The sequence below is a fragment of the Glycine soja genome, chromosome 10, assembly GCF_004193775.1.
Source record: "Glycine soja cultivar W05 chromosome 10, ASM419377v2, whole genome shotgun sequence".
Taxonomy (NCBI): Eukaryota; Viridiplantae; Streptophyta; class Magnoliopsida; order Fabales; family Fabaceae; genus Glycine; species Glycine soja.
Window position 1 is genome coordinate 42,502,451 of NC_041011.1, and position 24,797 is coordinate 42,527,247.

At 42.5% G+C, this 24,797-nt stretch overlaps 1 protein-coding gene and 1 long non-coding RNA gene across 2 annotated transcripts in view; both read right to left on the reverse strand.

The window, feature by feature from the left end:
* LOC114371186 (eukaryotic translation initiation factor 6-2-like) overlaps window positions 1-24,797 on the reverse strand; it is a 33,434-nt gene that overhangs the window by 1,262 nt on the left and 7,375 nt on the right. The gene's annotated exons all lie outside the window — the stretch shown is intronic.
* Window positions 428-13,301, reverse strand: LOC114371187. The gene is made up of 2 exons (XR_003658029.1): window positions 13,195-13,301; window positions 428-976 (listed from the first exon to the last, which is right to left on the reverse strand). It is a non-coding gene; the product is annotated as an uncharacterized LOC114371187 (long non-coding RNA).

A 24,797-nucleotide genomic window follows, 5' to 3' on the forward strand; every position in this document is an offset into this window, starting at 1 on the left:
CATTTTTGACCCGTTTTTATTTCTTTTTTCTTGTCTTTTAAGCCGGAAATTTCCATCATTTCAGATGAAATTTCGGCAGGGAGGTATTTTAAAATACCTCAATTTTGTTTTGAAGACGCCCCTTTTTATTATTATTTATTTATTTACCTTTTTTTATTATTATTATTTTTATTTTTTTAGTTATTATTTTCTTCTTTTCTTTTCCTTTTATTAAGTGTTTTTTTTATTTCCGTTTTTTTATTAATATCTTTATTAGTATCTTCTTTTCGTTTTTTTTATTTTTTTATTATTATTATTATTATTATTTTTTTATTTATTTTTATTTTATTTTATTTTGCTGTTTTATTTTTTTTTTTGTTTTTTTTCTTTCTTTCTTTCTTTCTTTTTCCTTTTCCTTTCCTTTTTCCTTTTTCTTTTCAGTTTTCTCGGTCCAGGCCCAGAGGGGCTCTTCGTTTTTTACCCTAATTATGTCCTTTAAATGCTGCATTAATTACTGTGCATGTCAGAGGGAGAGAGAGAGGGCAGAGGTGAATACGAACAGTCAGAATACCAACAGCCTAGCCACCACGAGCCACCACTCAACAGCCCCTTTCCTCCTCCGCGAACCACCACCATCGGCCTAGCCACCACTCAACCGCCACTCTCCTCCTCCGCGAACCACCACCATCGGCCTAGAGCCACCACTCAGAGCCACCACGAGCCACCACTCAGAGCCACCACTCAGCGCCACCCTCCCCCTCCGTGAACCACCAACACAAGAAAAAACCAAAATCATCTTGCTCATACTATTCATTTCCTTCCCTAGAAATCGAAACGTTAGAACAGAAACCCACGCGAACACAGTAACCCACTCACTCACGCGGCCTAAAGCCTACACCAACCACCACCATCAGCCGACACCCACACCCACACAACCCAAACTGTAACCGTTTCCACTCTGAAGCTTAAACGATAACATAAGAACAAAGGTAGTTCACTTTTTTTTTTTCTAAGATTCAAGGCTAGATCTAGGCTTTATCAGTATTGGTTTTCAAAAAATAACGGTGGATTTGAGAACTAGGGAAAAAAAGGAATTCAAAACATGTAGTTTTTTTAAAAAAGGAGGAGTTTCTTTTTCCGACGCGGCGGCGCCGCCACCCATGGCCGGCCAGCCACTGCGCCGGTAAACAGCTTCCGGCGGTGTGTGGTTAGAGAGAGAAGAGAGCTTCTGAAGCGTTTCTTTAGAGAGAGGAAGAAATTGGATTTATGTTATTTTAGGGTTTATTTTCGAATTTATACTGCTGCCATGACCAATACTATGGTGCACGCGGATCTCTGTGTCCCCATGGACCATCAGGGTTGAACCGTTAGATCCTAGATCTAACGGCCAATGTTATCCCCTGTTTTGATCAGATGCGTCTCACCTCTTGGTTTTTACTTTGTTCTTCTTCTCTTGTGACGTTTGATTAAGATCTAATGGCTAAGACTGTGCCTCCCCATGATCAAATCTGGACGCTTCGATCAATCTGACGATTCAGATTTGATCTGTTAAGCCCACTTTTTATTTTGAGCCCATTTCCTTTTTTCTGTTCCTTCTAGTATTTTACTTTCTGCACCCCCTTTTCTTCTATTTTTTTTTTTTTTTTTATTACTTTTTTTATGCATCATATTTACTTTATGCCCTTGCATTTTTTATTTTCTTTATTTATTTTCCAGCACCATATCTATTTTACGTCTTGCATTTTATTTTCCAGTATCATATTTATTTTTTGTCTTGCATTTTTATTTTGTTTATTTTTATTTTATGCATCATATTTACTTTATGTCTTGCATTTTTTATTTATTTTTAGCATCATGTTTATTTTATGTCTTGCATTTTTATTTTCTTTTTTTATTTTATTTCCAGCATTATATTTATCTTTATGTCTTGCATTTTTTTTTATTTATTTTTAGCATCATGTTTATTTTATGTCTTGCATTTTTATTTTCTTTTATTTTATTTCCAGCATTATATTTATCTTTATGTCTTGCATTTTTTATTTATTTTTAGCATCATGTTTATTTTATGTCTTGCATTTTTATTTTCTTTTATTTATTTCCAGCATCATATTTATTTTTATGTCTTGCGTTTTATTTTCTTTATTTATTTTATGCACCATATGTATTTATTGTTTTGTATTTCATGCATTTTATTATTTCTTCTAGCATATTTATTTTAATGCATTTGAAATTTTTATTTATTATTGTCAATTAGAATGTATCTAGGTCCAATGTAAATAAAAATAAAAATGAGAATCTGCACCGACACTCACATTTATTTTTATGTTTTCCGCCGAGGACGATCATGTGATTTGAACCGTATCCGAGGAAAAGGGCCCTCACTTGATCCAACGTCATTTTAAGGGATCCGGCGCGTTTAGACTTATCTCCGTATAACTAAAAAAAAAAAAAAAAAAAAAAAAAAAGAGAGTCAAACAAAAAAACCAAAAAAAAACTTTCCATAATCGAAATTTCAAAAAAAGGGTCAATCTTTATCCTTTCTTTCTTAATCAAATCTTTAATCAACCTTTAATCAATCTAACTTTTTTTTCAATTTAAAATCAATCGAACTCACTTCTTTTATTTCTTCTATGCCTTTTCGGCCTCTTATCTTGCCTAAACTCTTCTTTTTTTCGAACTTTAAAATCAATCAAAACCAATCACTTGACTTTCTACCCCGAACTACATGATTTTGATCCCATTCGGGTATGTAGGCAAAAGACTTTGTCTTTCCAAATCAATAAAAATAACAAAAACATTTCTTTTCCTTTCCCTCGAACCTATCTCTTTAATCTTTTCACACTTGAGCATTTATTTCAAAACAAATAATTAATTTAGCATAAAGATAAAATAAGCAAGAGGTTCCTATAGAGTACTATAGACGTTTAGGGTGCTAGTACCTTCCCTTTGCGTAACCAACCCCCGGACCTTTGATCTCTCAAAAATAGGGTTTTTTCGAGCTTTCTCCCTTTTCTTCGGAAAAATAAAAGATCGGTGGTGATCTTAAATTGCGAGTCAATGCTAATCAATAGCTTGATATCCAAAAATCACCGCGACAGAAAAATGGCGACTCCACTGGGGATCACACTCCTAAGTGGGTTAAACCTATCTTGTTTTTCTTCATCTTTATGCTTTATTATTATTTGAAACTGTAAATACGTGCCTAAGTGTTTATCTTTTACGTGAGTGGTGAGATAAGTCCTACACCCGGACTTGAGGGAAACATAAGATAGGATGGTGGTATAATCATAGTGTCTTTCCGAGAGTGAGTTTCGGATGTGGCACATGTGATAACCCCGCTCAATGGAGGGATCTTGGGAATATTACTATGTTGGCATGAGTAGTCGTGTTCAGCATTAATATTTCCAAGCGACCTATGAAGTTGAGGACCTTTAGTTACCTTTAACCCATCTTAGCCTTTTAGGACGTAGTGCGGTGGCTAATCAAGAGTAGTCTTGAATTGGTTGATACGCGATACTACACTCAAACGAGGCTTTCCTATGGACGTTGTTGGACCGGGAGTAGTCCCGTAATCCGACAATATCCGGAAGTGGTCAATGACTTTGGGAACTTGGTAGAACCCGTGATACAGGTACATATGAAACCATAGTCCTTACCAAATGGCGTGTTTACCCTTAACTCCAACATTTTGGACTTAACTTCACCATGTTTTCTCCATACTGTGGCATAATCATGCATACATGCATCCATGCATAAACTCTTTTTTTTCATCCAAATTATCGAAGGACTTAGACAAGCTTTTTGTAAACTTTGTAGATATGGACATCCCACTGAGAAGCACTAGGAAGTACCTTTTCAAAAAAACAGACCTGTTGAGATTAAGGGAGCTAGCATCTTTAGTAAGTGATCCAGTTGATTTTCAAGCTCATCATGGGAAGTTGCTCAGAATTCTTAGAGTAGATGTTGAGGAAGGATGCCTAGAGACCCTGGTTCAGTTCTATGACCCGCTCTACCATTGCTTCACATTTCCCGATTACCAGCTTGTCCCCACACTTGAAGAGTACTCCTACCTAGTTGGTTTACCCGTACCAGACAAGATACCTTTCCATGGTTTTGAGCCTACCCCTAAACCCTCCGACATCGCAGCCGCCCTCCATCTTAAAACCTCTATCATCCAAGCAAACCTTACCTCTAAAGGAGGCCTCCAAGGTCTTCCCACCCACTTCCTCTACCAACAAGCCTCCATATTTGCTGAAGCAGCTAGTATACTTGCCTTCCATTCTATCCTAGCCCTCCTTATATATGGCCTTTTACTCTTCCCAAATATTGACAACTTCATCGATATCAATGCCATTAAGATCTTTCTTACAAAGAACCCCGTACCCACTCTACTCGCCGATACCTACCATTCTATCCATGACCGTACCCAGGCTGGCCGTGGAACCATTTCTTGTTGTGCACCTTTACTCTATCAGTGGTTTACCTTCCACTTACCTCAATCCCGTGCCTTCAAGACCAATGATGATAAGCTTTCTTGGCCTCGCCGAATCATGACTCTTGACCCATCTGACATTGTTTGGTACCAAGCAGCTAGTGATGTTGGAGAGATTATTGTGAGTTGTGGTGAATATCCCAACGTACCTCTTTTGGGTATGCGTGGCGGAATTAGCTACAACCCGCTTCTCGCTCGACGACAATTTGGGTACCCGATAAAGACAAAACCAAACAACTTTGCCTTGACTAATGAATTCTATCTTAACCATGGAGATCATTCGAACAAAAGGGAAAGATTCGCACAAGCTTGGAGCGCTATCCGCAGACTCAACAGAAGTCAGTTGGGAAAGAAATCAGACTATGTACATGAATCTTACACCCAGTGGGTTATTGATAGGACCAAGAGCTTTGGCCTACCCTACCGCTTACCTAGATACCTATCGTCCACCATCCCACCATCATCCTTGCCTATCCCCTTTGATACTAAGGAAGAGTTTCATGAACAATTAACCAAAGAAAGGCAAGAAAAAGAAACTTGGAAGAGGAGATGCCAGGAGCTCGAGCAAGAGAATGAGACTTTGAAGGGGAAGATAGCCCAACAGAGCCGTGAGCTTTTTATCCAGAACCAGAGGATGGTTGAGAAGGACGACTTGCTTCGTCGGAAAGACGCTTTGCTCCACCGAGATGCTAGAAGGAAGAGGAGGTTTATGGATTTGTTCTCCCGTGCACATTCAGATTCCGAGGATCCATCTACTCCGGGAGTTTGAGTCTGAAGTTCTTAGGACCTTATGTTTAGATTTTAGCTCCCGAAATCTCTTGACTTGTAAAAAAAAAAAAAAAAAAAAAAAAAAAAAAAAAAAAAAAATTTCTTTGTAATATTCCAATGCTTAAGTGAAGTGTTTCAGTTTATGATGTTTACAATTTCTCTAACAAGTTCTTCGATAATAATTTGTTCCCTTTCTTTTTGCATAAGCATAAGCATGCATCATGTTGCATTCATGGTTTCTAAATCGAGTCTCACACTGTGTTCACTACTTCAAAAAGGGGGGAGTCAATCAACCGCCGCCCAAGGAAAGTGGCCCGACGAATTCTCCACAAACCAACTCGCATTTACAACACCAGGGCCAATCGGAAGAGGATGGATATAGTTGAACAAGAAAATCAGAGTCTCAGGGAGGAGGTTGCCACTTTACGAGAGGGAATGGATAGGTTGACGACCATGATGAGTGCACTCCTGTCAGCCCAGAACTCTCAAGCTGCCGCCGCTGCTGTAGAGCAGCCTTTGGTGAGCACAACCCCGCTATCTACGGTGACTTCTCCACCCCTCTTTTTGCCTCCAGGTTGTACATGGGGAATGCCACCTCCAGTCTGTGGAAGCTCCCAGCCCGCTGTATCTGAAGCTCCACCTCCTTTTGCTCAGCAATCAGCACCGGTTCCGCAACCCAGTACCTCTTTCCCTCAAGCTGCAATGACTTATTCAGCTCCACTGATTCACACTATTCAACAAGAGGTTGAACCAATTTTCCAAGCTGAAAATGTTGTAGCCTTCGACAAGATGGAAGAACTCCAAGAAAGATTTGATGGTATGCAAAGGGAAGTCGAAGCCCTCCGAGGAAGAGATCTGTTCGGGAAGGACGCCTGTGAATTATGCTTGGTCCCAAATGTTACTATCCCTCACAAGTTCAAGGTGCCAGACTTCGAGAAGTATAAAGGGAACTCTTGTCCCCGCAGTCACTTGGTGATGTACGCGCGGAAAATGTCCATGTATACTGACAATCATAAGCTGCTTATTCATTTCTTTCAGGACAGCCTGACTGGGGCCGCTCTGAAGTGGTATATGAATTTGGACAGTGCGAGCATTCGTACTTTCAATGACCTGGGTGAAGCGTTCATCCGGCAGTATAAGTACAATTTGGACATGGCCCCAGATCGTGATCAGCTCCGTGCGATGACACAAAAAGAGAAGGAAACGTTCAAGGAGTATGCCCAGCGTTGGAGGGAAGTGGCTGCCCAGATTGTCCCGCCGTTGGAAGAAAGGGAAATGACCAAAATATTTCTGAAGACCCTGAGCCAGTTTTATTACGAGAAAATGGTTGCAAGTGCACCAACAGACTTCACTGAAATGGTCAACATGGGTGTGCGATTAGAGGAAGGTGTCCGAGAGGGACGTTTGGCTGTGGAAAGTACCCCTGCCGCAAGTAATGCCAAGAAGTTTGGAGGCCACTTTGCGAAGAAGAAAGATCAAGAGGTGGGAATGGTAGCTCATGGTAAGCCTCAGCAGAATTTCACCCCATATCGTCAGGTTGCGAATGTCGCATCCACTATCCCAAACCCATCATATCACCAACAAAGGCCACATTACCCCTACCCGTACCCTCCACAACAATACCCTCCACAACAATACCCTCCACAACAATACCCTCCACAACAATACCATCAGCCACAATACCCTCAAAAACAACAAAATCGCCCGCAGACCCCCCAACAACCATATCATTCACAAAACCGCCAGAAAACAACCTTTGATCCAATCCCGATGAAATATGCTGACTTACTCCCCGCCCTGCTCGCCAAAAACCTTGTCCAGGTCAGAACACCCCCTCGTACACCAGATGTTTTACCTCCCTGGTTTCGTCATGATTTAACCTGCGCTTTCCACCAAGGGGCCCCAGGTCATGACGTTGAAAACTGCTATGTCCTGAAGAATGAAGTGCAAAAACTAGTCCGGGCCAACTTGCTATCCTTCAAAGATCAGAATCCCAATGTTCAGGCGAACCCTCTGCCGAACCATGGGCCTGCTGTCAACATGATACAAGATTGTGATGAAGACGGTGTCATCCTGAACGTCCAGCACGTCCGAACTCCCCTGGTCCCAATACATATCAAGATGTGCGAGGCAGCTCTGTTTGACCATGATCATGCAGCGTGTGAAATATGTCCTGTGAATGTAAAAGGATGCCCGAAGGTACAAGAGGACATACAAAGGCTGATAGACAATAGAGAACTAATCATCACGAGGAAGGACAAGGAAGTGTGCGTCATCACCCCTGAGTTTCAGCGGTTGGAAATAAGCTATAACAGTGGGAATCAACTACTACTCCACTGGTGATTAGCTTGCCAGGACCTATGCCGTATGCTTCTCTAAAAGCGGTCCCTTACAAGTATAGTGCCACGATGTTGGAAGGTGGGCAGGAGGTGCCTTTGCCCTCTCTAACTCCTGCGATTTCTGTGGACAACATTGCTAGTGACGGTAAAGTTCTAAGGAATGGACGTGTTATCCCCACATTGTTTGCAAAGAAAGTGAATGATCCGGCAGTTAAACAGGCGACAGTGAATGGCCCCGGTACAAGGAAGGAAGTAGGCCAATCCAATGGGACTAGCAAGAATTCTGATCATGACGAAATTCTGAAACTGATCCAGAAGAGTGAGTATAAAGTAGTAGACCAGTTGTTGCAAACTCCCTCTAAGATATCCATTTTGTCTCTGCTATTGAACTCAGAAGCACACCGTGAGGCTCTAATGAAGGTGTTGGACCAAGCTTTTGTGGAGAGGGACGTGACTGTTAATCAATTGGACAGTATAGTAGGAAACATTACTGCCTGCAATAATTTAAGTTTTAGTGATGAAGAGCTTCCTGAGGAGGGGAGGAACCACAATCTGGCGTTACATATATCGGTGAACTGCAAGTCAGATGCTCTGTCGAATGTACTTGTGGACACTGGTTCCTCATTGAATGTAATGGCCAAATCCACATTAGACCAACTTTCCTACCGGGGGCCTCCCATGAGAAGAAGCGGGTGGTTGTCAAAGCGTTTGATGATCAAGAAAGTCTGTTATCGGGGAGGTTGATTTGCCCGTTACAATTGGGCCGTTTGTTTTCCAAATTACATTCCAGGTGATGGATATCCAAGCCGCATACAGTTGCCTTTTGGGTAGCCATGGATCCATGAAGCTGGGGCCGTGACATCCACCTTGCATCAAAAGCTGAAGTTTGTCAGAAATGGGAAATTGATCACTGTGAGTGGAGAGGAAGCCTTGTTGGTTAGTCATTTGTCAGCTTTTTCCTTTATTGGTGCTGATGAAACAGAAGGAACCTCTTTCCAAGGCCTGACTTTAGAGGGTAAAAAGCCAGAGAAAAATGAAGTATCTTTTGCTACTTGGAAGAGCGCACAGAAAGTGGTGCAGGAAGGAACAGGTGTAGGATGGGGAAAAGTTGTGCAGTTGCTGGAGAGTAAAAACCGTGAAGGACTGGGATTTGCTTCTTCTGCAGGATCCGCAACGAACAGTGTTGGATCAAGCTCCATTACTAGCACCTTTTTGTAGCGCCGGGTTCATCAACAACTCGCCAGAAGCCAATGCTGTCTTGGAAGATGCTCCTGAAGAGATAGTGCTTGCATTTGTCACACCTGGAAACTTGTTCGCAACTGGGACGCGGTTGACATCCCTTCAGTGGTTCATGCATCAAAGTAATGTGTCTTTGTTTTTCTGTTTGTTTGTTTTCAAAAAAGGATCCTTTCGTCTTGCCCAGGACGAAAGCGCAATTATGTAGGGCTGTTTTGTTTCAAGCACTACTCTTATTAATGGAAAATGTGGTTTATCCCGATATCTATGCTTATTGCTCTTTCTGGAAAATGGTAACACAAAAAACCCCAAAATATTTTATTTTTGTTTTCTGATTTTCAATTAATTATAAAAAGTCCGCATTGTTCACTCATTTTCTAAAATCAATCATCAATCATATGCAGACTAGGCATTTATGAGCCCGTTGAACATAATAACCCTGCACCCTCTCCCAACTACGAATCTCCTGTCTACGAGGCTGAAGAGGAGGAGGATGATGAAATCCCGAAGGAACTTGCTGGTTATTGGAATATGAAAAGAAAACCATTCGGCCTCATGAGGAGGTAGTAGAGGTGATTAACTTGGGAACCGAGGAAGATAAGAAGGAAGTCAAGATTGGGGCATCGCTTGAGGCAACTGTCAAACGAAGGGTGATTGAATTACTCAAAGAATACGTCGATGTGTTCGCATGGTCGTACCAAGATATGCCCGGCTTGGATCCCCGTATTGTGGAGCACCGTTTGCAGGCTAATCAAGAGTAGTCTTTGAATTGGTTGATACGCGATACTACACTCAAACGAGGCTTCCTATGACGTGTTGGACCGGAGTAGTCCCGTAATCCGACAAATCGAAGGGTCAATGACTTTGGGAACTTGGTAGAACCCGTGATTACAGTTACATATGAAACCATAGTCCTTACCAAATGGCGTGTTTTACCCTTAACTCCAACATTTGGACTTAACTTCACCATGTTTTCTCCATACTGTGGCATAATCATGCATACATGCATCCATGCATAAACTTCTTTTTTTCATCCAAATTATCGAAGGACTTAGACAAGCTTTTTGTAAACTTTGTAGATATGGACATCCCACTGAGAAGCACTAGGAAGTACCTTTTCAAAAAAACAAGACCTGTTGAGATTAAGGGAGCTAGCATCTTTAGTAAGTGATCCAGTTGATTTTCAAAGCTCATCAGGGAAGTTGCTCAGGAATTCTTAGAGTAGATGTTGGAGGAAGGATGCCTAGAGACCCTGGTTCAGTTCTATGAACCGCTCTACCATTGCTTTCACATTTCCGATTACAGCTTGTCCCCACACTTGAAGAGTACTCCTACCTAGTTGGTTTACCCGTACCAGACAAGATACCTTCCATGGTTGAGCCTACCCCTAAACCCTCCGACATCGCAGCCGCCCTCCATCTTAAAACCTCTAATCATCCAAGCAAACCTTACCTCTAAAGGAGGCCTCCAAGGTCTTCCCACCCACTTCCTCTACCAACAAGCCTCCATATTTGCTGAAGCAGCTAGTATACTTGCCTTCCATTCTATCTAGCCCTCCTTATATATGGCCTTTTACTCTTCCCAAATATTGACAACTTCATCGATATCAATGCCATTAAAGATCTTTCTTACAAAGAAACCCCGTACCCACTCCTACTCGCCGATACCTACCATTCTATCCATGACCGTACCCAGGCTGGCCGTGGAACCATTTCTTGTGTGCACCTTTACTCTATCAGTGGTTTTACCTTCCACTTACCTCAATCCCGTGCCTTCAAGGACCAATGATGATAAGCTTTCTTGGGCCTCCGCCGAATCATGACTCTTGACCCATCTGACATTGTTTGGTACCAAGCAGCTAGTGATGTTGGAGAGATTATGTGAGTTGTGGTGAATATCCCAACGTACCTCTTTTGGTATGCGTGGCGGAATAGCTACAACCCGCTTCTCGCTCGACGACAATTTGGGTACACCGATAAAGACAAAACCAAACAACTTTGCCTTGACTAATGATTCATATCTTAACCATGGAGATCATTCGAACAAAGGGAAAGATTCGCACAAGCTTGGAGCGCTATCCGCAGACTCAACAGAAGTCAGTTGGGAAAGAAATCAGACTAGTGTAATGAATCTTACACCCAGTGGTTATTGATAGGACCAAGGGCTTTGCCTACCCTACCGCTTACCTAGATACCTATCGTCCACCATCCCACCATCATCCCTTGCTATCCCCTTTGATACTTAAGGAAGAGTTTCATGAACAATTAACAAAGAAAGGCAAGAAAAAGAAACTTGGAAGAGGAGATGCCAGGAGCTCGAGCAAGAGAATGAGACTTTGAAGGGGAAGATAGCCCAACAGAGCCGTGAGTTTTTATCCAGAACCAGAGGATGGTTTGAGAAGGACGAACTTGCTTCGTCGGAAAGACGCTTTGCTCCACCGAGATGCTAGAAGGAAAGAGGAGGTTTATGGATTTGTTCTCCCGCTGCACATTCAGATTCCGAGGATCCATCTACTCCGGGAGTTTGAGTCTGAAGTTCTTAGGACCTTATGTTTAGATTTTTAGCTCCCGAAATCTCTTGACTTGTAAAAAAAAAAAAAAAAAAAAAAAAAAAAAAAAAAAAAAAAATTTCTTTGTAATATTCCAATGCTTAAGTGAAGTGTTTCAGTTTATGATGTTTACAATTTCTCTAACAAGTTCTTCGATAATAATTTGTTCCTTTTCTTTTGCATAAGCATAAGCATGCATCATGTTGCATTCATGGTTCTAAATCGAGTCTCCACACGCTGTCACTACTTCAAAAAGGGGGGAGTCAATCAACGACCTGCCCCAAGGAAAGTGGCCCGACGAATTCTCCACAAACCAACTCGCATTTACAACACCAGCGGCCAATCGGAAGAGGATGGATATAGTTGAACAAGAAAATCAGAGTCTCAGGGAGGAGGTTGCCACTTTACGAGAGGGAATGGATAGGGTTGACGACCATGATGGTGCACTCCTGTCAGCCCAGAACTCTCAAGCTGCGCCGCTGCTGTAGAGGCAGTCCTTGGGAGCACAACCCCGCTATCTACGGTGACTTCTCCACCCTCTTTTTGCCTCCAGGTTGTACATGGGGAATGCCACCTCCAGTCTGTGGAAGCTCCCAGCCCGCTGTATCTGAAGCTCCACCTCCTTTGCTCACACATCAGCACCGGTTCCGCAACCCAGTACCTCTTCCTCAAGCTGCAATGACTTATTCAGCTCCACTGATTCACACTATTCAACCAAGAGGTTTGAACCCAATTTTCCCAAGCTGAAAATGTTGTAGCCTTCGACAAGATGGAAGAACTCCAAGAAAGATTTGATGGTATGCAAAGGGACAGTCGAAGCCCTCCGAGGAAGAGATCTGTTCGGGTAAGGACGCCTGTGAATTATGCTTGCGTCCCAAATGTTACTATCCCTCACAAGTTCAAGGTGCCAGACTTCGAGAAGTATAAAGGAACTTTTGTCCCCGCAGTCACTTTGGTGTGTACGCGCGGAAAATGTCCATGTATACTGACAATCATAAGCTGCTTATTCATTTCTTTCAGGACAGCCTGACTGGGGCGCGCTCTGAAGTGGTATATGAATTTGGACAGTGCGAGCATTCCAGTCTTCAATGACCTGGGTGAAAGCGTTCATCCGGCAGTATAAGTACAATTTGGACATGGCCCCAGATCGTGATCAGCTCCGTGCGATGACACAAAAAGAGAAGGAAACGTCAAGGAGTAATGCCCAGCGTTGGAGGGAAGTGGCTGCCCAGATTGTCCCGCCGTTGGAAGAAAGGGAAATGACCAAAATATTTCTGAAGGACCCTGAGCCAGTTTTATTACGAGAAAATGGTTGCAAGTGCACCAACAGACTTCACTGAAATGGTCAACATGGGGTGTGCGATTAGAGGAAGGTGTCGAGAGGGACGTTTGGCTGTGGAAAGTACCCTGCCGCAAGTAATGCCAAGAAGTTTGGAGGCCACTTTGGCGAAGAAGAAAGATCAAGAGGTGGGAATGGTAGCTCATGGTAAGCCTCAGCAGAATTTCACCCCATATCGTCAGGTTGGAATGTCGCATCCACTATCCCAAACCCATCATATCACCAACAAAAGGCCACATTACCCCTACCGTACCCTCCACAACAATACCCTCCACAACAATACCCTCCCACAACATACCCTCCACAACAATACCATCAGCCAAATACCCTCAAAAACAACAAAATCGCCCGCAGGACCCTCCCAACAACCATATCATCACAAAACCGCAGAAAAACAACCTTTGATCCAATCCCGATGAAATATGCTGACTACTCCCGCCCTGCTCGCCAAAAACCTTGTCCAGGTCAGAACACCCCAACAAAGGTAGTTCACTTTTTTTTTTCTAAGATTCAAGGCTAGATCTAGGCTTTATCAGTATTGGTTTTCAAAAAAATAACGGTGGATTTGAGAACTAGGGAAAAAAAGGAATTCAAAACATGTAGTTTTTTTAAAAAAGGAGGAGTTTCTTTTTCCGACGCGGCGGCGCCGCCACCCATGGCCGGCCAGCCACTGCGCCGGTAAACAGCTTCCGGCGGTGTGTGGTTAGAGAGAGAAGAGAGCTTCTGAAGCGTTTCTTTAGAGAGGGAAGAAATTGGATTTATGTTATTTTAGGGTTTATTTTCGAATTTATACTGCTGCCATGACCAATACTATGGTGCACGCGGATCTCTGTGTCCCCATGGACCATCAGGGTTGGAACCGTTAGATCCTAGATCTAACGGCCAATGTTATCCCCTGTTTTGATCAGATGCGTCTCACCTCTTGGTTTTTACTTTGTTCTTCTTCTCTTGTGACGTTTGATTAAGATCTAATGGCTAAGACTGTGCCTCCCCATGATCAAATCTGGACGCTTCGATCAATCTGACGATTCAGATTTGATCTGTTAAGCCCACTTTTTATTTTGAGCCCATTTCCTTTTTCTGTTCCTTCTAGTATTTTACTTTCTGCACCCCCTTTTCTTCTATTTTTTTTTTTTTTTTTTATTACTTTTTTTATGCATCATATTTACTTTATGCCCTTGCATTTTTTATTTTCTTTATTTATTTTCCAGCACCATATCTATTTTACGTCTTGCATTTTATTTTCCAGTATCATATTTATTTTTTGTCTTGCATTTTTATTTTGTTTATTTTTATTTTATGCATCATATTTACTTTATGTCTTGCATTTTTTATTTATTTTTAGCATCATGTTTATTTTATGTCTTGCATTTTTATTTTCTTTTTTTATTTTATTTCCAGCATTATATTTATCTTTATGTCTTGCATTTTTTTTTATTTATTTTTAGCATCATGTTTATTTTATGTCTTGCATTTTTATTTTCTTTTATTTTATTTCCAGCATTATATTTATCTTTATGTCTTGCATTTTTTATTTATTTTTAGCATCATGTTTATTTTATGTCTTGCATTTTTATTTTCTTTTATTTATTTCCAGCATCATATTTATTTTTATGTCTTGCGTTTTATTTTCTTTATTATTTTATGCACCATATGTATTTATTGTTTTGTATTTCATGCATTTTATTATTTCTTCTAGCATATTTATTTTAATGCATTTGAAATTTTTATTTATTATTGTCAATTAGAATGTATCTAGGTCCAATGTAAATAAAAATAAAAATGAGAATCTGCACCGACACTCACATTTATTTTTATGTTTTCCGCGAGGACGATCATGTGATTTGAACCGTATCCGAGGAAAAGGGCCCTCACTTGATCCAACGTCATTTTAAGGGATCCGGCGCGTTTAGACTTATCTCCGTATAACTAAAAAAAAAAAAAAAAAAAAAAAAGAGAGTCAAACAAAAAAACCAAAAAAAAACTTTCCATAATCGAAATTTCAAAAAAGGGTCAATCTTTATCCTTTCTTTCTTAATCAAATCTTTAATCAACCTTTAATCAATCTAACTTTTTTTTCAATTTAAAATCAATCGAACTCACTTCTTTTATTTCTTCTATGCCTTTTCGGCCTCTTATCTTGCCTAAACTCTTCTTTTTTTCGAACTTTAAAATCAATCAAAACCAATCACTTGACTTTCTACCCCGAACTACATGATTTTGATCCCATTCGGGTATGTAGGCAAAAGACTTTGTCTTTCCAAATCAATAAAATAACAAAAACATTTCTTTTCCTTTCCCTCGAACCTATCTCTTTAATCTTTTCACACTTGAGCATTTATTTCAAAACAAATAATTAATTTAGCATAAAGATAAAATAAGCAAGAGGTTCCTATAGAGTACTATAGACGTTTAGGGTGCTAGTACCTTCCCTTTGCGTAACCAACCCCCGGACCTTTGATCTCTCAAAAATAGGGTTTTTTCGAGCTTTCTCCCTTTTCTTCGGAAAAATAAAAGATCGGTGGTGATCTTAAATTGCGAGTCAATGCTAATCAATAGCTTGATATCCAAAATCACCGCGACAGAAAAATGGCGACTCCACTGGGGATCACACTCCTAAGTGGGTTAAACCTATCTTGTTTTTCTTCATCTTTATGCTTTATTATTATTTGAAACTGTAAATACGTGCCTAAGTGTTTATCTTTTACGTGAGTGGTGAGATAAGTCCTACACCCGGACTTGAGGGAAACATAAGATAGGATGGTGGTATAATCATAGTGTCTTTCCGAGAGTGAGTTTCGGATGTGGCACATGTGATAACCCCGCTCAATGGAGGGATCTTGGGAATATTACTATGTTGGCATGAGTAGTCGTGTTCAGCATTAATATTTCCAAGCGACCTATGAAGTTGAGGACCTTTAGTTACCTTTAACCCATCTTAGCCTTTTAGGACGTAGTGCGGTGGCTAATCAAGAGTAGTCTTGAATTGGTTGATACGCGATACTACACTCAAACGAGGCTTTCCTATGGACGTTGTTGGACCGGGAGTAGTCCCGTAATCCGACAATATCCGGAAGTGGTCAATGACTTTGGGAACTTGGTAGAACCCGTGATACAGGTACATATGAAACCATAGTCCTTACCAAATGGCGTGTTTACCCTTAACTCCAACATTTTGGACTTAACTTCACCATGTTTTCTCCATACTGTGGCATAATCATGCATACATGCATCCATGCATAAACTCTTTTTTTTCATCCAAATTATCGAAGGACTTAGACAAGCTTTTTGTAAACTTTGTAGATATGGACATCCCACTGAGAAGCACTAGGAAGTACCTTTTCAAAAAACAGACCTGTTGAGATTAAGGGAGCTAGCATCTTTAGTAAGTGATCCAGTTGATTTTCAAGCTCATCATGGGAAGTTGCTCAGAATTCTTAGAGTAGATGTTGAGGAAGGATGCCTAGAGACCCTGGTTCAGTTCTATGACCCGCTCTACCATTGCTTCACATTTCCCGATTACCAGCTTGTCCCCACACTTGAAGAGTACTCCTACCTAGTTGGTTTACCCGTACCAGACAAGATACCTTTCCATGGTTTTGAGCCTACCCCTAAACCCTCCGACATCGCAGCCGCCCTCCATCTTAAAACCTCTATCATCCAAGCAAACCTTACCTCTAAAGGAGGCCTCCAAGGTCTTCCCACCCACTTCCTCTACCAACAAGCCTCCATATTTGCTGAAGCAGCTAGTATACTTGCCTTCCATTCTATCCTAGCCCTCCTTATATATGGCCTTTTACTCTTCCCAAATATTGACAACTTCATCGATATCAATGCCATTAAGATCTTTCTTACAAAGAACCCCGTACCCACTCTACTCGCCGATACCTACCATTCTATCCATGACCGTACCCAGGCTGGCCGTGGAACCATTTCTTGTTGTGCACCTTTACTCTATCAGTGGTTTACCTTCCACTTACCTCAATCCCGTGCCTTCAAGACCAATGATGATAAGCTTTCTTGGCCTCGCCGAATCATGACTCTTGACCCATCTGACATTGTTTGGTACCAAGCAGCTAGTGATGTTGGAGAGATTATTGTGAGTTGTGGTGAATATCCCAACGTACCTCTTTTGGGTATGCGTGGCGGAATTAGCTACAACCCGCTTCTCGCTCGACGACAATTTGGGTACCCGATAAAGACAAAACCAAACAACTTTGCCTTGACTAATGAATTCTATCTTAACCATGGAGATCATTCGAACAAAAGGGAAAGATTCGCACAAGCTTGGAGCGCTATCCGCAGACTCAACAGAAGTCAGTTGGGAAAGAAATCAGACTATGTACATGAATCTTACACCCAGTGGGTTATTGATAGGACCAAGAGCTTTGGCCTACCCTACCGCTTACCTAGATACCTATCGTCCACCATCCCACCATCATCCTTGCCTATCCCCTTTGATACTAAGGAAGAGTTTCATGAACAATTAACCAAAGAAAGGCAAGAAAAAGAAACTTGGAAGAGGAGATGCCAGGAGCTCGAGCAAGAGAATGAGACTTTGAAGGGGAAGATAGCCCAACAGAGCCGTGAGCTTTTTATCCAGAACCAGAGGATGGTTGAGAAGGACGACTTGCTTCGTCGGAAAGACGCTTTGCTCCACCGAGATGCTAGAAGGAAGAGGAGGTTTATGGATTTGTTCTCCCGTGCACATTCAGATTCCGAGGATCCATCTACTCCGGGAGTTTGAGTCTGAAGTTCTTAGGACCTTATGTTTAGATTTTAGCTCCCGAAATCTCTTGACTTGTAAAAAAAAAAAAAAAAAAAAAAAAAAAAAAAAAAAAAATTTCTTTGTAATATTCCAATGCTTAAGTGAAGTGTTTCAGTTTATGATGTTTACAATTTCTCTAACAAGTTCTTCGATAATAATTTGTTCCCTTTCTTTTTGCATAAGCATAAGCATGCATCATGTTGCATTCATGGTTTCTAAATCGAGTCTCACACTGTGTTCACTACTTCAAAAAGGGGGGAGTCAATCAACCGCCGCCCAAGGAAAGTGGCCCGACGAATTCTCCACAAACCAACTCGCATTTACAACACTAGGGCCAATCGGAAGAGGATGGATATAGTTGAACAAGAAAATCAGAGTCTCAGGGAGGAGGTTGCCACTTTACGAGAGGGAATGGATAGGTTGACGACCATGATGAGTGCACTCCTGTCAGCCCAGAACTCTCAAGCTGCCGCCGCTGCTGTAGAGCAGCCTTTGGTGAGCACAACCCCGCTATCTACGGTGACTTCTCCACCCCTCTTTTTGCCTCCAGGTTGTACATGGGGAATGCCACCTCCAGTCTGTGGAAGCTCCCAGCCCGCTGTATCTGAAGCTCCACCTCCTTTTGCTCAGCAATCAGCACCGGTTCCGCAACCCAGTACCTCTTTCCCTCAAGCTGCAATGACTTATTCAGCTCCACTGATTCACACTATTCAACAAGAGGTTGAACCAATTTTCCAAGCTGAAAATGTTGTAGCCTTCGACAAGATGGAAGAACTCCAAGAAAGATTTGATGGTATGCAAAGGGAAGTCGAAGCCCTCCGAGGAAGAGATCTGTTCGGGAAGGACGCCTGTGAATTATGCTTGGTCCCAAATGTTACTATCCCTCACAAGTTCAAGGTGCCAGACTTCGAGAAGTATAAAGGGAACTCTTGTCCCCGCAGTCACTTGGTGATGTACGCGCGGAAAATGTCCATGTATACTGACAATCATAAGCTGCTTATTCATTTCTTTCAGGACAGCCTGACTGGGGCCGCTCTGAAGTGGTATATGAATTTGGACAGTGCGAGCATTCGTACTTTCAATGACCTGGGTGAAGCGTTCATCCGGCAGTATAAGTACAATTTGGACATGGCCCCAGATCGTGATCAGCTCCGTGCGATGACACAAAAGAGAAGGAAACGTTCAAGGAGTATGCCCAGCGTTGGAGGGAAGTGGCTGCCCAGATTGTCCCGCCGTTGGAAGAAAGGGAAATGACCAAAATATTTCTGAAGACCCTGAGCCAGTTTTATTACGAGAAAATGGTTGCAAGTGCACCAACAGACTTCACTGAAATGGTCAACATGGGTGTGCGATTAGAGGAAGGTGTCCGAGAGGGACGTTTGGCTGTGGAAAGTACCCCTGCCGCAAGTAATGCCAAGAAGTTTGGAGGCCACTTTGCGAAGAAGAAAGATCAAGAGGTGGGAATGGTAGCTCATGGTAAGCCTCAGCAGAATTTCACCCCATATCGTCAGGTTGCGAATGTCGCATCCACTATCCCAAACCCATCATATCACCAACAAAGGCCACATTACCCCTACCCGTACCCTCCACAACAATACCCTCCACAACAATACCCTCCACAACAATACCCTCCACAACAATACCATCAGCCACAATACCCTCAAAAACAACAAAATCGCCCGCAGACCCCCCAACAACCATATCATTCACAAAACCGCCAGAAAACAACCTTTGATCCAATCCCGATGAAATATGCTGACTTACTCCCCGCCCTGCTCGCCAAAAACCTTGTCCAGGTCAGAACACCCCCTCGTACACCAGATGTTTTACCTCCCTGGTTTCGTCATGATTTAACCTGCGCTTTCCACCAAGGGGCCCCAGGTCATGACGTTGAAAACTGCTATGTCCTGAAGAATGAAGTGCAAAAACTAGTCCGGGCCAACTTGCTATCCTTCAAAGATCAGAATCCCAATGTTCAGGCGAACCCTCTGCCGAACCATGGGCCTGCTGTCAACATGATACAAGATTGTGATGAAGACGGTGTCATCCTGAACGTCCAGCACGTCCGAACTCCCCTGGTCCCAATACATATCAAGATGTGCGAGGCAGCTCTGTTTGACCATGATCATGCAGCGTGTGAAATATGTCCTGTGAATGTAAAAGGATGCCCGAAGGTACAAGAGGACATACAAAGGCTGATAGACAATAGAGAACTAATCATCACGAGGAAGGACAAGGAAGTGTGCGTCATCACCCCTGAGTTTCAGCGGTTGGAAATAAGCTATAACAGTGGGGAATCAACTACTACTCCACTGGTGATTAGCTTGCCAGGACCTATGCCGTATGCTTCTCTAAAAGCGGTCCCTTACAAGTATAGTGCCACGATGTTGGAAGGTGGGCAGGAGGTGCCTTTGCCCTCTCTAACTCCTGCGATTTCTGTGGACAACATTGCTAGTGACGGTAAAGTTCTAAGGAATGGACGTGTTATCCCCACATTGTTTGCAAAGAAAGTGAATGATCCGGCAGTTAAACAGGCGACAGTGAATGGCCCCGGTACAAGGAAGGAAGTAGGCCAATCCAATGGGACTAGCAAGAATTCTGATCATGACGAAATTCTGAAACTGATCCAGAAGAGTGAGTATAAAGTAGTAGACCAGTTGTTGCAAACTCCCTCTAAGATATCCATTTTGTCTCTGCTATTGAACTCAGAAGCACACCGTGAGGCTCTAATGAAGGTGTTGGACCAAGCTTTTGTGGAGAGGGACGTGACTGTTAATCAATTGGACAGTATAGTAGGAAACATTACTGCCTGCAATAATTTAAGTTTTAGTGATGAAGAGCTTCCTGAGGAGGGGAGGAACCACAATCTGGCGTTACATATATCGGTGAACTGCAAGTCAGATGCTCTGTCGAATGTACTTGTGGACACTGGTTCCTCATTGAATGTAATGGCCAAATCCACATTAGACCAACTTTCCTACCGGGGGCCTCCCATGAGAAGAAGCGGGGTGGTTGTCAAAGCGTTTGATGGATCAAGAAAGTCTGTTATCGGGGAGGTTGATTTGCCCGTTACAATTGGGCCGTTTGTTTTCCAAATTACATTCCAGGTGATGGATATCCAAGCCGCATACAGTTGCCTTTTGGGTAGGCCATGGATCCATGAAGCTGGGGCCGTGACATCCACCTTGCATCAAAAGCTGAAGTTTGTCAGAAATGGGAAATTGATCACTGTGAGTGGAGAGGAAGCCTTGTTGGTTAGTCATTTGTCAGCTTTTTCCTTTATTGGTGCTGATGAAACAGAAGGAACCTCTTTCCAAGGCCTGACTTTAGAGGGTAAAAAGCCAGAGAAAAATGAAGTATCTTTTGCTACTTGGAAGAGCGCACAGAAAGTGGTGCAGGAAGGAACAGGTGTAGGATGGGGAAAAGTTGTGCAGTTGCTGGAGAGTAAAAACCGTGAAGGACTGGGATTTGCTTCTTCTGCAGGATCCGCAACGAACAGTGTTGGATCAAGCTCCATTACTAGCACCTTTTGTAGCGCCGGGTTCATCAACAACTCGCCAGAAGCCAATGCTGTCTTGGAAGATGCTCCTGAAGAGATAGTGCTTGCATTTGTCACACCTGGAAAACTTGTTCGCAACTGGGACGCGGTTGACATCCCTTCAGTGGTTCATGCATCAAAGTAATGTGTCTTTGTTTTTCTGTTTGTTTGTTTTTCAAAAAAGGATCCTTTCGTCTTGCCCAGGACGAAAGCGCAATTATGTAGGGCTGTTTTGTTTCAAGCACTACTCTTATTAATGGAAAATGTGGTTTATCCCGATATCTATGCTTATTGCTCTTTCTGGAAAATGGTAACACAAAAAACCCAAAATATTTTATTTTTGTTTTCTGATTTCAATTAATTATAAAAAGTCCGCATTGTTCACTCATTTTCTAAAATCAATCATCAATCATATGCAGACTAGGCATTTATGAGCCCGTTGAACATAATAACCCTGCACCCTCTCCCAACTACGAATCTCCTGTCTACGAGGCTGAAGAGGAGGAGGATGATGAAATCCCGAAGGAACTTGCTCGGTTATTGGAATATGAAAAGAAAACCATTCGGCCTCATGAGGAGGTAGTAGAGGTGATTAACTTGGGAACCGAGGAAGATAAGAAGGAAGTCAAGATTGGGGCATCGCTTGAGGCAACTGTCAAACGAAGGGTGATTGAATTACTCAAAGAATACGTCGATGTGTTCGCATGGTCGTACCAAGATATGCCCGGCTTGGATCCCCGTATTGTGGAGCACCGTTTGCCTTTGAAGCCCGAATGCCCACCGGTCAAACAGAAACTGAGAAGAACTCGCCCTGACATGGCTCTCAAGATCAAAGAGGAAGTACAGAAGCAGATCGATGCAGGTTTTCTTGTCACATCAGAGTATCCCCAATGGTTAGCCAACATAGTGCCTGTTCCAAAGAGGGACGGCAAGGTCAGGATGTGCGTTGACTACCGGGATTTGAACAAGGCTAGTCCGAAAGATGACTTTCCTCTACCTCACATCGATGTATTGGTTGACAGCGCTGCAAAGTCCAAGGTCTTCTCCTTCATGGACGGTTTCTCTGGGTACAATCAGATCAAGATGGCAGTTGAAGATAGAGAAAAGACATCTTTCATCACGCCTTGGGGCACCTTTTGTTACAGGGTAATGCCTTTTGGGTTGATAAATGCAGGTGCCACTTACCAAAGAGGCATGACCACTCTCTTTCATGACATGATGCACAAAGAGATAGAAGTGTACGTGGATGATATGATTGTCAAGTCAGGCACTGAAGAAGAACATGTCGAGTACTTGCTGAAGATGTTTCAACGGCTGAGAAAGTACCAACTTCGACTGAATCCCAACAAATGTACCTTTGGTGTTAGATCTGGAAAACTCTTAGGTTTCTTTGTCAGTCAGAAAGGTATTGAAGTAGATCCTGACAAGGTCAGGGCCATTAGAGAAATGCCGGTTCCACAAACAGAGAAACAAGTGAGAGGTTTTCTTGGGCGTCTAAATTACATTTCTCGTTTCATCTCGCACATGACAGCCACGTGCGGACCTATATTCAAGTTGCTTCGAAAAGATCAAGGGGTTGTTTGGACCGAAGATTGTCAAAAGGCTTTTGATAGTATCAAGAATTATCTGCTAGAACCTCCAATTCTTATACCTCCAATTGAAGGAAGGCCTCTGATTATGTACTTGACTGTGTTAGAAGATTCTATGGGCTGTGTGCTCGGACAACAGGATGAGACCGGAAGGAAAGAACATGCCATCTACTACTTGAGCAAGAAGTTTACAGATTGTGAGTCCAGGTACTCCCTACTTGAGAAAACTTGTTGTGCACTAGCCTGGGCTGCCAAGCGTCTTCGTCACTACATGATTAACCACACCACCTGGCTAATATCCAAAATGGACCCGATCAAGTATATCTTTGAGAAACCCGCTCTGACAGGAAGAATTGCTCGTTGGCAGATGTTGTTATCCGAGTATGATATCGAATACCGCACCCGGAAAGCAATTAAGGGAAGTGTTCTTGCTGATCATTTGGCTCACCAACCAATTGAGGACTATCAACCCATCAAGTTTGACTTTCCTGATGAAGAGATTATGCACTTGAAGATGAAGGATTGTGATGAACCATTGCTTGGAGAAGGTCCAGATCCCGAGTCTAGATGGGGTTTGATTTTTGATGGAGCCGTGAATGTCTTTGGCAATGGAATTGGGGCAGTTATTATCACTCCTGAAGGTAATCATCTCCCTTTCGCTGCAAGGTTACAGTTCGATTGCACCAACAATATGGCAGAATATGAAGCATGTATCTTGGGCATTGAAAAAGCCATTGACTTGAAAATCAAGAACCTTGACATTTACGGGGATTCAGCTCTCGTAATCAACCAAATCAAAGGAGAATGGGAAACTCGCCACCCCGGCTTGATTCCATACAAAGATTATGCGAAGCATTTGCTAACCTTCTTCAACAAAGTGGAGCTTCACCACATCCCTCGTGATGAGAACCAGATGGCAGATGCGTTAGCAACTTTATCCTCCATGTACGAAGTGAGTCACCGGAACAATTTGCCAACAATCAGAATTCAGCGCCTCGAGAGGCCCGCCCACGTGTTTGCAGTCGAAGAGGTTGTTGATGATAAGCCCTGGTTCCATGATATCAAGTGTTTCCTTCAAAGCCAGGAATATCCACCCGAAGTATCCAACAAAGACAGGAGAACTTTGAGAAGATTGTCTGGTAATTTCTTCCTAAATGGGGATGTTTTGTACAAAAGAAACTTTGACATGGTACTACTCAGGTGTGTAGATAAGCAAGAAGCAGAATTTTTGATGCATGAGATACATGAAGGCTCCTTTGGTACTCACTCCAATGGACATGCAATGGCAAGGAAGTTGTTGAGAGCAGGTTACTACTGGATGTCGATGGAGACAGATTGTTGCAAACACGCAAGGAAATGCCACAAATGCCAGATTTATGCTGACAGAATTCATGTACCACCAACTACACTTAATGTTCTTTCTTCTCCGTGGCCCTTCTCTATGTGGGGCATCGATATGATTGGTAGAATCGAACCGAAGGCTTCAAACGGGCATCGTTTCATTCTAGTGGCTATTGATTACTTCACCAAGTGGGTTGAAGCAGCATCTTATGCAAATGTGACTAAGCAAGTTGTGGTCCGCTTTATCAAGAATCAGATCATCTGCCGTTATGGTGTGCCCAACAGAATCATTACAGATAATGGAACGAACTTGAATAACAAGATGATGAAAGATTTGTGTGAAGAGTTCAAGATTGAGCATCACAATTCCTCTCCTTACAGACCTCAGATGAATGGCGCAGTTGAAGCTGCAAACAAGAATATCAAGAAGATAGTGCAGAAGATGGTGGTCACATACAAAGACTGGCATGAGATGCTACCGTATGCTTTGCATGGGTATCGTACTTCAGTGCGTACTTCAACAGGGGCAACCCCCTTCTCTTTGGTGTATGGTATGGAAGCAGTACTCCCTGTGGAGGTTGAGATTCCATCGATGAGAGTTCTAATGGAGGCCCAGTTATCAGAAGCTGAATGGTGCCAAAGCAGATATGATCAGTTGAATCTAATTGAAGAAAAACGCATGAAAGCCTTGTGCCACGGACAACTTTATCAACAGAGGATGAAGCAGGCTTTCGACAAGAAGGTTCGTCCTCGTGTGTTTCAAGAAGGAGATCTTGTTCTCAAGAAGGTTTTATCTTTCCAACCCGACTCTAGGGGCAAGTGGACGCCTAATTACGAAGGCCCATATGTCGTCAAGAGAA